The sequence below is a fragment of the Sciurus vulgaris genome (assembly GCF_902686455.1).
Source record: "Sciurus vulgaris genome assembly, chromosome: 17".
Lineage (NCBI taxonomy): Eukaryota > Metazoa > Chordata > Mammalia > Rodentia > Sciuridae > Sciurus > Sciurus vulgaris.
Genome location: NC_136478.1, coordinates 33,152,774 through 33,167,302, shown reverse-complemented (window position 1 = coordinate 33,167,302; position 14,529 = coordinate 33,152,774).

Below are 14,529 nucleotides of genomic sequence, written 5' to 3'. Positions count from 1 at the left end.
GACACCAGGCCCAGCCAAGACTGGAATCTGAACAGCCAGTACCTTCCCTCCTTCCCTAACCCAGACCTATTAATTAGCGCATTCGGGGCACAGGACAAAGTGGACGCATTCTCGTTGGGGGAGACCAAACGAAATCGGGTAAGAAAATACACATATTAATTTAAAACAACCACTAATGTTTGTTGAGAGTTCACTATGGGCCAAGCATTTTCTATAAACCCTCCCCCCCATACACACACACACACACACACACACACACACACATATTCTCTCTCTCTCTCTCTCTCATTATACATATATAGTCAATAGCAGGATTTATAGCAGAATAGCAGATGAGGAGATGGACAGGAAGAAGGATAAGAAGAGGAATCTCTCTAAATTTAAAGGAGGATAGGCAGCAATGAACTCATTAATCATAGGAAACGTGAACAGATTTGAATGTAGTTAGAAGAAGGAAGTCAGGTAGATATTTCAGGAACAGTGGTCTAAGCAAGCTCCACAGCCAGTGCAAAGGCCCTGAGGCAAGAACATGTGTAGAATGATCAAAGAACAGACAAGAGGCCATAGAGATGGGGCGGGGTGAGTAGGGAGAGAGCTTTGCAAGGGAAGATCAACGAAGAGGTAGGAGCCAGATCCTGTCAGGCCTTGTAGGCTATGGAGATGTCTTGGTATTTCATTCTAAATGTGTTGGAAGCCTTAGGAGGGTTTGGGCAGGACCTTTAGTCTCAGGAGAAGGCACCACTATCTTCCCAATTATCCGATGGAAACCCCAGTGTAGCAGACCCCATCAGGATCCTGGACACCCCCACCGGGGCAGTCACCTCTAGACTGAAGGCTGCTGACTATAAGGTCCCGTGGCTCTGCACAGCGCTGACGGATGGGACCAGTTCGCGAACCCCTTGAGTCCAAGAAGTGTGCTCCATTCTGTCTCCCCAAAACCCTCAGGAGGAATCCACTGCTCCCCTGAACGTTCCTGCCTTCTCCACAGACTGAGTGCCTCTGCGAAGTTTGCAAGACTTGTCCTCCCTCACCTCGGCCTCCCCTTGGTTTCGAGCAGCAGATCTGACCAGGAAGCAGCTCTGCAAGGCCTTCGTCTCACCTGCCACCGTCTGTGGGTCACCGCACACTGTTCCCCTCACCAATTCCTTGGAGAGAGGTTCTGATTGGCTCCTCTTGGACCAGGAGACCCCGCCCCTGCTGCACAGGCTAATCAGGGTGGAGCTGGGTGGGGGCCAGCGGCCTCTTCTGCTCTGCGCTGTGGGTTGTGTCGGTCATCAGGCTCCTAGGACCCCCTGGAGTAAAGACCACCCCCCATCAGGCCCTTGCTTGTGCCCAGTGCAGAATGGATGCTTAATAAAAGCCCTCATTCGGATAATCTGAGTTTCACCTGTTTCTGTTTCCTAGCAGGTGACGTTGAGTAAATCTTTTTCCTCATCTATTACGTGGGAACAAGGAGGATACCCCTAACGTTGGCAGAAGGAGGCCCTCATTAGGGATGCGAGTAAGCATGAGCCCTAATGTACTGGACATCTAGAAAGAGATACTGAAGTTCATGTAGGACCAACTATAACAATTAACACCAGGAGATCCCCCTCCCCCGCCCCATCTGCCCCTATTCTCTCAGCTGCCCCCGTCGCCCTCCCCTTCCCCAGTTCTTGCTCTGCGCTGTGCCAGACCTGGCTTCCCAGTTAATGGGGTATTGTCCCTGCCTGGCGGGAACAAGGCAATCTCAGCTGGCCTTAGTCACAGGTCAGTTGCTTCATACAAATCCGCAGGGATCCCCGGATGCTCTGACAAGGGGCGGGGTGTGGGAGGGCTGGGCTTCAGGCCTCAGACGCTCCAGGTGCTGGAGGCCGCAGTCCAGCCACGTCTTATGTTGTCCTGAGAAATGAGTGACCTGGAAGCCCAGGGCTCACACTCTCTGAAGGACAGCAGTTGTCTGCGAACATTTTGAGCCGGTGGTCCAGGCCAGCTCTGCCCTATGCATTGTAGGATGTTCAACTGCCTCTCTGGACTTTACCCACTAGATGACAGTAGTATCTCCCCTTCCAGTTGTGACAACCAAAAATGTCCCAAGTTGAGAGCCTTTGCCTTAGCAAATGGAGCTTGGGGCTGTTTTCCGGACAAATCTAATCAATCAGCCAGGAAGCACACCTGGGAAAGGCTGGGCAAGGATGTGGAAAAGGAGAGGGCGTAGGCCTTGATCCGAGGGCACCCCACCACTGGACAGAGGAGACGAGCCCTCCAGGAGTGAGAGGGGTAGCCACGTTGAATGCCAGAGCATGACAGTGTGAGCGGCATGCTGGTGAGAGAGGGGGACCTGGGCACGGCTGGGCTGGAGGGCACATTGCAGGTAATGGAGAAACCAAGCAAGGGTGGGGACATGGAGCTAGTGTGAGACAGTACGGGATGCGCCCAGCCACAGGCTGGGGGCCTCTTAGCAGAGGGAGGGAAATAGCGATGCTAATAGCAGTAAACAGCTCCCTACCTTTTCGAGTGTGCCAGTCACGGCCAAATGCCCTTCTGAGCTCTTTACTTATATCATTTAGTACCCCCCCAAACCATAGGAGGTAGATGTGGTTGCTATTCTCATCTCAGGCCTCAGATGTTTCGAGGTTCACTGAGGCCAACTGCAAAACCCATCTGGCTCCACTTGGCTCTTCTCTGTCTCCTGAGCCATTGTCCTACCCGGTGGGATTGGCAAGAAGACCCCAGGAGGGTCTGCCTAATTCCCCTAAGGTGGGACCAGGGCAGAGCCACCATGTGAATGAATGAACACAGGAATAAATGAATGAATGAATGACAGAAAAAGGGTCTGGTCCCTTGGGTGTCCTGCTCCTCAGCAGAAACTGCCTTCCCACCTGGCTCCTGGTGACTCCTGCCTCCCAGCTTGCTCCCTGCACACCTGTGAGCTTTGAGGCATTCCTGGGGCACCTCTGCACTGGCCCTGCCTGGAGGGGCTGCAGCACGAGTGCCCCTCAGGGGGTGGCTTCCTTTCCTGCTGGCCAGGGCATATGGAAAAAAGAGGGAGAGGAATAGCTAGACATGAGGAAGGACTTCCACGGGGTATTAAACCTCATGACATTTGAGGAGGATGGATGAGGGCTTATTGGTTGTATTTGTCTGCTAGGGCTGCCATAACAAAACACCACGGGCCAGGTGACTTTAACCAATGGAAATCTACTTTTTCATAGTCCTGGGGGCTATACGCCTGAGATCAGGGTGTCGGCAGGGTTGGTTTCTTCTTTGGCTTGCAGATGGCTGTCTTCTCCTGTGTCCTCACATGACTGTCCCTCTGTGTGTGCCTGTCTTAAATCTCTTCTTTAAAGGACACCAGTCAGATTGGATTAAGGCCCGCCCCAATGACCTCATTTAACCTTAATCACCTCTTTAAAGGCCCATCTCCAAATACAGTGGCAGGATGAGGGCCTGGGGACTAGAGCTTCAAGGTAGGAATCTGGTGGGGGTGGGGGCAGCAATTCTCTCTCCGCGGGGGTCTGTTCCACAGGGGCCCTGGCTGAGCAGCTGGGTGCCTGCAAGGCCTGGAACCTGGCATGTGGCTGGGAGAGCTTGCTGGCCCCAACCCTGTGGCCACTCAGCCCCTACGCTCCCGGAAGGGCCCCAGGGCCACTCACAACAGTGCAGGGAGCATGAAATTCTCCCACTTCCCCTTGCCACCTGTCTATTTTCTCCTAATTTAGCCAGCTCTGTTTGCAGGTGTACTCTGGGCCTCTCAGGTGCAATGCATCTCGGGTCTCCAGGGAATGTTCTCATTCAAATTCCATTTGATTCAGATTCCGCAAGGGTTTCTTGCCAGGGCTCTGGCCTGTAGCCCTTGTTATGTTCAGAAGACCAATCAGGGAGGACACTGGGAGCCTCCAGGGTCTCATTTGGTGACAGATCCTGCTGTCGGTCTTTGCTAGGTGCTAGGCCTCCCCTTACAAGTCATCTGGGAGTCTTTCGTGGTGGGTGGGGGGAGGACTTTGGGAGCAAAGCTGCCCGTCTCAGCCTCAAGAGTCTCCCTCAGTCCTCAGGTTCTCCATCTGCAAAATGGAGACCACGATGGCTGCGTCTCGGGCTGAAAGGAGATCACCACAGTGTGTCTTTCCCGCTTCCATTCACTGCCTTCTCCCTGGTACGTTTCACCCGGGCCACACGCTCCCTGGACCGTTATGTCATTAATGGTTCCTTAGACAGATGCGCTTGCAAAGACTGAAACTGATTTTCAAAATGAAAATGTTATGTTATTAGCTTAAGAGGGAAATTCATATCACTTATCACAAAAGTAATAATAATAATAAAAGTCCACACAGTAACTGCTCATCCGTGTAACGAATTGGCTCTTTGTAATTAAGAGCCAAGCCGCGCTGCCTCCTGCTTTGGAAGCTCAGGGGTGTGAAGCACTGGCAGGGCCGGCTCAGATCGAGTACTCCGTGAACGGTGGCTGCCGGAAGGGGAGCGGCGCCAACGTGGTGTCTGCCCCAGGAACATTTTTCTGAGCTGATCGAGGGGGAAATTTTTGCTTCGAGAAACGGCCATTTTTTTCTTCTCTGATAGAGTTATGCAATCTGTCATTTGGTGAATGTCAAAAATAATGACAACCCTGCACTCCTTTCAAAGAGGTGGAATGCATTTCCTACCCCATGGATCTGGACTGGCCTCCGGGCTGCCTTTGGGCCACTGAACGAGGCAGGACCCGCGGGGCTGTGCCCAGTGTCAGCCTAGAGGAGAGGCCTTTCCAGAGGCCTTGCTGAGTCCAGCCTCGTGGTGCCTGCCCTGCCATGTGGGCAGGTCTGGCCCGTCTGCTGGAGGATGGGAGGCCGTGTGCTGCAGAGCAGGGACGTCCCAGTCAAAGCCATCCTAGAGTGGCCGGCAGTCAGCCACCTGCCACTGACCCCAGATGAGTGTGCCCGGCCCTGATCAGCAGAATCGCTCGTCAGTCCCATAGAAGGTGTTTTGAGCCTCCATCTGACTCTTCCCCAGTTCATCTTGTTCGTTGGAGAATTCATGACCAGGGTGGGTACCCTGGAATGCCAGCTCTATTAGTTCTAGAACATTCTTGAGGCTTGCCTAAGGGGAGATGAACAGCATAGAAGATGGTACTACGAGCATCAAGAAGATTGTTTCTTGGTGGTGCTCACCAGGCCCATGTCTAGTTTTGTCTTTACAACCACGGAAGAGGGTATTTATTTGTATCAAAGTTATTTTTCAAGGTAAGGGAATAGAATTCCATAGAAGACAAGATTGTTACCATCTAGGGGTCTCAGGTTCCTTGTCTAGGGGGTCTTGGGTTCCTTGTCTTGGCTGAGCAAAGCAGGTACATTGTAAGAGCAAAAGTAACAAAGTAACAGGCTTCTCTAAGAAGGGGCCCTGAGCCCAGAGTCCCACAGGAAAGTACCTACTCGTTCTTTTTTTCTTTTAATTTTTTATTTGTCCTAATTAGTTGTGCATGACAATAGAATGCATTTGTCCCTTATGATCAATCATATGTAAACGGAGTGTCATTTCTCATTTTTCTGGTCGTATGTATTGTGGGATGGCATTGGTAATGCAATCACATTTTTCTAGATTTTGACCTTCCTCCCCTCTCCAAGCTCTCCTTATCATGGCCCCCTGGTGCCCCTGTGTCCATGTGTCTGTTTTAGTCTTTTTGTTGGAATCCCCACTGATGTCCATGAGCACTTCATCAGCTGGGAGGATGACCTTATGGGGGGACCCTCCACGTGCCCTTAGTCTGGACCCGCCCTGACTTCCTGCTCCGCCATCTTGCCCTGCCTGCCTAGCCATTCTAAATCTCCAAAGGCCCTAGGGGTTACCCGCCCAGGACCACACACCTGGTGACTATTGCACCGCTCACATTCACTCTGAAGTGCCACCTTGAGGGCGATCGGTGGGGTGGAGGTTGGTGGCAGGCTGGCATTAGACAGTGGGTTCTGTATCTCCACTGGGCATGCGTTGATGTCCAAATCTACACTTAGATTTTCCTGTCTCAGAAACTGCCCTTTTCCTTGGTGACCGAGAACCAAACCTCAGAGCTCTCCGTGTGACCTCTCTCCTGCGTTCCACTCTCAGCCCGCTTCTCCACCCCATTCTTTTTTTTGGTGAGGGGTCCCAGGGACTGAACTCAGGGGTACTCGACCACTGACCACATCCCCAGCCCTATTTTGTATTTTATTTAGAGACAGGGTCTCACTGAGTTGTTTAGCACCTCCCTTTTGCTGAGGCTGACTTTGAACTCACCATCCTCCTGCTTTGGCCTCCTGAGCTGCTGGGATTACAGGCATGCGCCCCTGCGCCTGGCTCCACCCCATTCTTTTTTTTTTTTTTAATTTATTTTTATTGTAAACAAATGGGATGCATGTTGTTTCTGTTTGTACATGGAGTAACAGCATCCATTTGCATATTCACACATTTACATAGAGTAATGATGTTTGATTCATTCCGTTATTTTTTTCCTTCCCCCCACCCCTCCCACCTCTCTTTTCCCTCTATACAGTCCCTCCTTCCTCCATTCTTGCCCCCCTCCCACCCCCCATTACATGTCATCATCCGCTTATCAGTGAGATCATTTGTCTTTTGGAGTTTTGAGATTGGCTTAACATGATATTCTCCAATTTCATCCATTTGCCTGCAAATGCCATAATTTTATTATTCTTTATAGCTGAGTAATATTCCATTGTTTGTGTGTGTGTGTGTGTATATATATATATATATATATATATCACAGTTTCTTTATCCATTCATCAATTGAAGGACATCTAGGTTAGTTCCATAGTCTGGTCCACCCCATTCTTGCCACCTCCCGTGGTCACTCCTGGACAGCAGAACTTTCTTCGTGTTGTCTCTGCCTGGGCACCCCTCCCCCACCAAGAATGGTCCTTAAGAATCAACAGTCAGAGAAGTTTCTGTGCTCTGAACTCTGACAGGGCTCGGGGCTTGGTCAACGAAGAGATCTGGTCTCTGACGGTGTCCTGCGGAGTCCATGTCTGCAGACTTGGGTGTGTCAGGCTGGGCCTCCTTTCCTTCTTTTTTCACTGGACTGAAATGCAATTCATCAATAACATAACTTCTGTCTATACATCATTTGCATAAATCCATATGAACCCATATAATATTCCAACTATATGCTAGAGGAGAAGTACAAGGAAACTGATTTATAATGAAGTACTAGTTACCTCAGAATGGGAACATTCCAGCTCAGCTCGCCTGAAAGACAGCAAAAGCCTCAAGGTCTGCCCCCTGCATCGACTTTCCATGACCTCAACACCCCAAATGTGTACTGGTGCTCCACTGGCAATCCAGACTCCACAGATGGCCTGGCTTTCAGTGGCAGGGTCCCCCAAAGGTGACCAACTACCAATAAAATGCCCCACAAACAAGCACACTCTCCTTTTGATTTATACACAGCAGGATTCCCAGATTGCTCAGCATTTAATATCTGTGCAAAACAAAACCTAAAAACAGCATGAAAAGAAATTAATTTCAGGCTCTGAACATTTAACCAGGTTTTTACCTGCCCTGATGCTTGGTGGTTGAGTCTGTGAGTGAGTCTTCACCTGCAAGAAATCTGTCATGCTGGGTCCCCTACCCACTAAATGCTGTCATGTCCTCCCATCTTTGTAACAACCCAAACACCCCTGCAAATTTACAGCCTCTCGCCCTCTGCCTACCATCTGCCTGTCCTGGGGCCTTACATGCTATATAATCTTCTCCTGCCATGCTCCAGCAATACTGACCTCTTGAAATGTGGGCTTATCTGGGAGAAGAATGTTCTAGGTAGAGGGAATTTTCAGTGCAAATGTCCTGAGGTGGGAATGTGCCTAGCAGGGTTTAAGAACTGTAAAGGAGCCACTGTGGCCTGGGCAGGATGAATCAGGGTAGAGAGGTGAGATGAAATCAGAGGCAAAGGGGGCCAGCATGTCATACCTTTGAGGTAATTAAAAAGATCAGAATTTTAAATCCTGATTTTTTAAAAAAATTTCAGGAGATTTTGCAATACTGGGACTGCTTTCCTGTAGAGCAAACATTGGAGAGGTTCGTCCCCTGTGGGAGGGACATTTGCTCTTCAGTTTTCTGTAGACCTCACCACTCCCTATTGCCTCACATACCACCTGCTTTGCTCTTGTGCACTGCCATGTGGCCTGTGGACGTTTGCATTTGTGACTCCTTGGGGGAGAGGGCAGCAGCAAAGAGTGGATGCAGGATGGAGGGAGAAGATGGTGTCCCCCTTGCCATTTCTGGGGAGAACAAGGCCAGTTTCTGCAGGAAGGGGCTCTGGCGGAGGTGGGCGAGGCCTCCTCTCTGCCACCGCTGGCTCCCTGCGCTCCACTCCCGGTTGCCTGCTGAGATGCTGTCTCAGCGGGGAGGCCCAGGCAGGGGCACCGTGGGGACGCCTTGAGGAAGAGTGAAAACATTTTCCCGGGGAAAGCCAACACTGCTGTTTGTTTTAGTTGCTTAAATTATATGTGTTATTTATTTTTTAAAGTGGTCTGTCATTATTGGTGAATGGGGAAGCCACCCGGCCTCACAATGCGACCAAAATTTTAGATATTGCTATGTAGTTATTAGCAAATGAGTTTTTCATCTTTGGAAAATGCACTGTGCATGAAGCCCCAGGGGCTGGGTTTCTCCTTATTGGGTAATTACAGCCCATGAGGAGCGGGTGGCCTGGGTGTTGGGAGCAGACAGGGCGGGACTTTTCCATCTTGTCTCCTCTACCCATTTGTATACTCTTTAAAAAGTATGTATTGGTGCCCATAAGGTACAAAGTTCTTTCTCAGATGCTGAGAGGCTCTCCATGGGTGAACTCACTTGATTATCCCAACAGCCCTGTAAGTAAGATCATCCCCATTTACAGTTGTGGAAACTGAGGCACAGATGGGGTCAAGAGATACAGGCTTCCTGTGAGAATGAAAAATTCCCACACTGTGAAAAGAAATGGAGACAGTTCCATGGGAATAGGTCACACATAGATGCGAAGGTCCACCAAGGAGAAGAGGGGGAGGAGGAGCCAACCACGGAAAGATCTTTGGAAAAGAACAGCAAGTGTCCTGGCAGCAATGAGGTAGGAATGAGCTGGGCCCATGGGGTGTGGCTTTGCTGCAGAATCCTGATTGCACTCTGGCCCTGGGCTTTCCAATGGCCCCTGGGATGGTGTGGGGCTGGGGACCTCAGCCACCAAGATGGGAGGTGGGAGGATGGCTGGGAGTGGGGGGTCTCTGAGGGTGCAGAGGGAACCCTTCAGTGTTTGAATTGAGCCTCACGTGGGGGTGGCCTCAAGAAGGTGTCCGGCCTTCTGGCTGGGTTTCTCAAAGTGGAGATGAAGGACATCTCCCCTGGCCTCCCACCCCCACGCTTTGGCTTAGGAATTCCTGTGCTTCCTTTTATGTTGCGGGTGCCTGGGTTTCGCCGTGTCCTCCAAACGCCAGTGTCTGGGTGTGGAGCCCAGAAACCTGAATGCCTGACCAGTGACCAAGAAGATTCGGGAAATGGAGAATGAGGATGTGGAGATTGGAGGATCACGTAGGTAAGAGTTCTTGAGTAGAGGCTATGTTTGTCAGCTCTGTGTAGCTGTGACCAAAACACCTGACAAGAGCAATTTAGAGGAGGGAACGTTGACTCTGGCTCACAGTTCCAGAGGTTTAGTCCGTGGTCGACCAAGTCAATGGCTCTGGGCACAAGGTGAGGCAGCACATCATGGGGGACCGGCATGGTCCAGCAGAACTGTTCACTTGGAGGCAGCCAGGAGGCAGAGAGAGGGGCGGGGACTCAGGGGAGCGCACCCTTCCGGGCACGCCCATCGCCCCGCCCCCCCAGCAGGCCCCACCCGCCTGCAGTTACCATCCCCTCAGTCCTTTAAACTAGGGTGGACCGATTAGGTGAAGGCTCTCGCATTCCAATCATGTCACCTCTGGATATTCCTGCATTAACATAGGAGCTCTGGGGGACACCTCACGTTCAAACCATTGACAGAGGCTGAGGAGTGGAAAGGGTGGCAATGAGTCCCTCCCTCCACCAGGGCCAGAGCCTGTTCTAAGGGCTCCTTGGTCTCAAGCGCCCCTGACCAAGGTGGAGGGGGCTCCTTGCTTCAGAGCCCATGAGCCACCGTTAGTGGCAATTTCGGTCTGGAGCTCAGGACCTGAGATGGGGCACTGAGAGCTAAAGGCGCCCACCTGTGAACTATCTCCCTGGAGAGGAGTTGAACCCTAAAAGAGGACCCCAGCGGCACACCTAGGACACACGTGCCAGGAGGCAGTGCTTCAGGCCCTGCAGAGTTTTGCAATGGCTGGAGCTGCTGGACACCCGGGATGTGGACTCAGGGTCCGGTAGAGCAGAGCGGGATCTCTGCTCTCCCCTTTCTTGATCCTCAAACTGAGGGGCTGAACTTCCTGCTGTCTGACTTCTCATCAGCAAAACAGGAACAACATCAGAAGCCACTCTTGGGGATGAAATGGGTTAATATGTAGGAAGTGCTCAGAAGTCTGCATACACCAAGCACTTAATAAATGCCAGCTGCCATTACACTCTTACGTCTCACAGGGGAAGGACTTGCCTTAAGGCTGACAGAGCAGATCCAGAAACTCCCTGTCGGTTAGGAGTGTTTGGAAGTCACTTCCTCCTCAAGGTAGTGTCTCCACACGTCTGCTGTCGACGTGGGCAAAAATGGCAGCTGGGTTCTCTTACCACCCAGCTGCCATAAGCCAGTGGAGTGTCTTTCCCCATCACTGCACATCACCAAGTCACCCGGAGTTCTTCTGCCTTGGAGAAAGGGTGTGCCCTGTGGGTTGGCCGCGTGCCCTCCATTGGATCAGAATCTCTCTCCCGAGGACCTGGGCTGGGGTGGTGCTCCTCCCCATGAGCACCGCCCGCTAACTTCTCATCTTCACTCTGGGACTGGCTTGTTTGCTGAGAGCCTGTTGAGACTCAGGTGGCAGGGTCGGGCCTCCTAATGAAGAAGGAGGAACAGGAGGAGGGTGAGGGAGGAGGGGGATGGGGAGGGGGAGGGGAGGAGGGAGAGCACATCATGAAGATGACCACCATCACCACTGTCATTTTCTACCTTTCCTCAACACTCCAAATGTGTCAGATGTGGCATTCAATGCCCCTGCCCCCTGCATTATCCCAGCTGATCCTGGCAGCAGCCACCTGAGGGAGGTACTGCCATCTTTGTCTTATTTATAGGGGAAGTGAGGCTCATAGTGTGGAGCCCCATGATGAAGGCTACCAGCAATCAGGCGGCACAGCCAGGACAGAACCTGGTTCTGGGTGTCCATGCCTTGACCACTGAGCACTCCTGCCTGGGCGTAGCTGCCCGGGTGGGCAGGTAAGGCTGACTCCTTGAGGAAGAAGGAGCAGGACGGGGCGCACACATGGCGCCAACGGAGAAAGACTGAGGTGCCGGCTGCCTCAGGACCCAGGAGTGTGAGGGGAAAGCCTTTTTGGTGGAGGCTTCCTGGAAGAAGAGCCTCCTTGGCCGCCACGCTCAGGCCTGCCTCCGCCCTCGGCATTTGGCGCCCCGTGGGACTGCAAGATGAGGCGGTGGTAACCACTCCATTTCGGCAGAAATCACTCGTTTTTTTTCCCCCCTTCCCAACTGGGCTCTCTCCTGAGACCCAGGTGTTAATGAAATCAAACAAAATGAAAATGGGTAAATTATTGCAAAGCTATGAACAGCTCTGCGGGGCCATGCCTCGCTAGTTCCCAATACCGCCTCACTCGGGAAACCGAAGCAATTTTGTCCCACGGGCGAGGCAGTGGAAGGAAGGGACAAAAGAGACAAGATATTGCAATCAGGAGGTCACTGACCCAGGCTTTTGTATAATTATAGAATTTCATTTCGGGCCAACTGGACTGACGGCTGAGCTTGTTGGCAAATTAGTGGTGAAAAATAAAGCAATTTTTAGAATCTTTGAAAGAGTCACCACCCCAATGAAGTATTAGGGGCCCAGAGTGGGGGGTGGAAGGGATGGGTGAGGGAGAGGGGCCTGGGACAGATGCAGCCAATCATTTGCACCAAGAAGGCACAAATGTTGTAATCCGGGGCTTGGGAGAGTGTGTTTGGTGCAACCCTGAGGTGATGAACTGGACTATTCTTGGGGTGTCTCCTCAGAATAGAAGGTGCAGAGATAAGAATCTGGTCCATCCGCCTGCTTCCTAGAGTGATTCCCCAAGAATCAGAGGTTGGAATTTTCTTTTTCCAGACCAGTCTGGGTCCAGACCAGTCTGATTTATATCCCTGGCTTTGCCTGGACATGACCAAAGGCCAGCCTCATAGTCTCTCTGGGCCTTGTCCCCCTGGCCCCCTTATAAATAAAGAGCAAGAACATTCACCGAAAAAGAAGATGAATAAATAGTGACAGTATCTTAAAAAAAAAAATCTAAGACAGACCAGTCTATCATAGATGAGAAAGTAACTCTGCACATTGCGATAAATATGTGGTGTTTGCTCTTATTCTTTTCTAGCTATCTTGATGAAATGGCTTTTGGTTTTTAACAAATAGATTTATCTCCTCGCCCTTATCACATATTACCTTTATTCTTTCGTGGCTTTTGCTCCAACTGTACAATTATTTTATGAACAGGTTTCTTTAGATGGTTTACTTTGAAAAATTTTACTCAAATACCCCTTCTCACATTACACTAAGCCAAAATATCCATGAACCGTAGACTTTATGGGGCTATGATGTATTTTCTAAAACAGATAAAAATAAATAACTATTTTCATCAAAAATACTCATCATTAAATTTCCTAAAGGATCACTTAAATCTGTTGACAGTGATTCTCAAATTATCTGTGCTGCAGGGGGCCCCAGTTTTCCTTTCTGTTCCCAGTTCATCCTGGGCCTCCGCATGATCTACAGGGGGCCAATCACAGGGGTTCCACTTGATCCTGGAGGGGGGTTCTAGACCCTGCACAAAAAAGTGTGCCCTCTGATCATGCTCTGGGATATTGTGGGAATTCCATAGTGTGACAACCTTTTCTAAACATTTATCTTCAACTTGTGAGGTTATTTTGACATGAGTTAATAAGAAGTAATTCATAGACCAGTACTGTCTGCAGGCACACTTGAGGCAGCCAGGTGTGCAAACTCTGGTACACGCTGCCTTGTAGAAAGAGGATCAGAACAAGAATGAGCAGGTCCCGGGCGCTTTTCAATTCCTTAGCCTCGACTTATCTACCTGTCAAATGGATAGAGGTGATGCTGCTGCTGCACTGCAGACTCTCCCAGGTTTCATCCATCCCAGAACATCCTGTGTGTGGGGCCATTGTCGGGGAAGAATTGAGACGTCACAGAAGCCATATTACAGAGATGATGTGAGACTTAAGAGAGGACCGCAGAGTTTCTCCAGCTACTCCAAGAAGCAGAGGTAAGCCCGGGACTTGCCTTTCGGTCCCAAGGCAATCCAGGGAGCCTCAGGCGCCTTGGAGCAGCTGGGCAGGTGGAGATAAAGTCCAAGGCCCTTCCCTCTCTAGCATGGGATAAGAACAGAGAGAAATGGAGAGTACATGAGAATCCCCACTGCACTCATTCATTTTGGAAATATGGGGTCATTGCCCCCAAATAATTCCCTATGGGTAGCTGAATCTGAGGAGTTCTTGGAATGGATGAGTGGATGCTGCTTCCTCCTCCTCCTCTTCTCCTCTTCTCCTCCTCCTCCTCCTCCTCCTCCTTCTCCTCCTCCTCCTCCTCCTTCTTCTTCAACCTGAATACCAGGTGAGAGATCCCTGGAACTCTGACTGTAGCTCTTAACGGAGTTGCTGGTGTCCCCCTGGGACATTCGGGCATTCGGCTGGGAGGACGTGCAAGGGTGGAGGAGCCCGTTTAGCCTCTAATCGTAATCTATGCCGACTTTCCATGGAGATCCCGTGCTTCTGAAAAGGGTTATTAAGAAGGTGCAGATATCAGCAGCACATCCTGGACTACAAAGCCCACCCCACATAGCACCATGTGGGGTCCTAATACCCACATTTTGGAGCACAAATTCCTAAGGATTGGAGAGGGGATAAGATTTGCCTAAAGAGATGTAACCAGGTGACGTTAGAGCCAGGACATGAACCCAGAACCATGTGACTCCAAAGTGTTGTGTCCACAGCTACTGGAAAGTGGTACCTTTACCTCCTCCTCTGCCCATCTGTAACCAGCTTGAACATGGTGGTGGGGCGGGATGGGACCAAGGCTGGTCTAGGCACTGCAAGCCTGTATTAGTCACAGCACAGACCGGCCTTTCTACTAATATCAGAGATTGGTGTGCTGGCGGCCCAGGGCAGGTGATTCCTGAGAAGGAATGTGGTTCTTGATGTTTCTGGGGAAGGCTGGAGAAGAGCGGTTGTGTCTTTGAATTTTAAACAAGGGGAGAAAGCGTGTAGTCAGTTCTGTAGGATCTCTAGGGGGACTATGTGTGGACTTCTGGGGGTAGGTGGACCAGGGGGATCACCTGCCATTAGCCCATTGATGATTTACTCACAGATGGCTACCTCTGTGAGGGTCTCAAACAATCAGAGGCATCAGAGCGCACCCAGGGACAGTC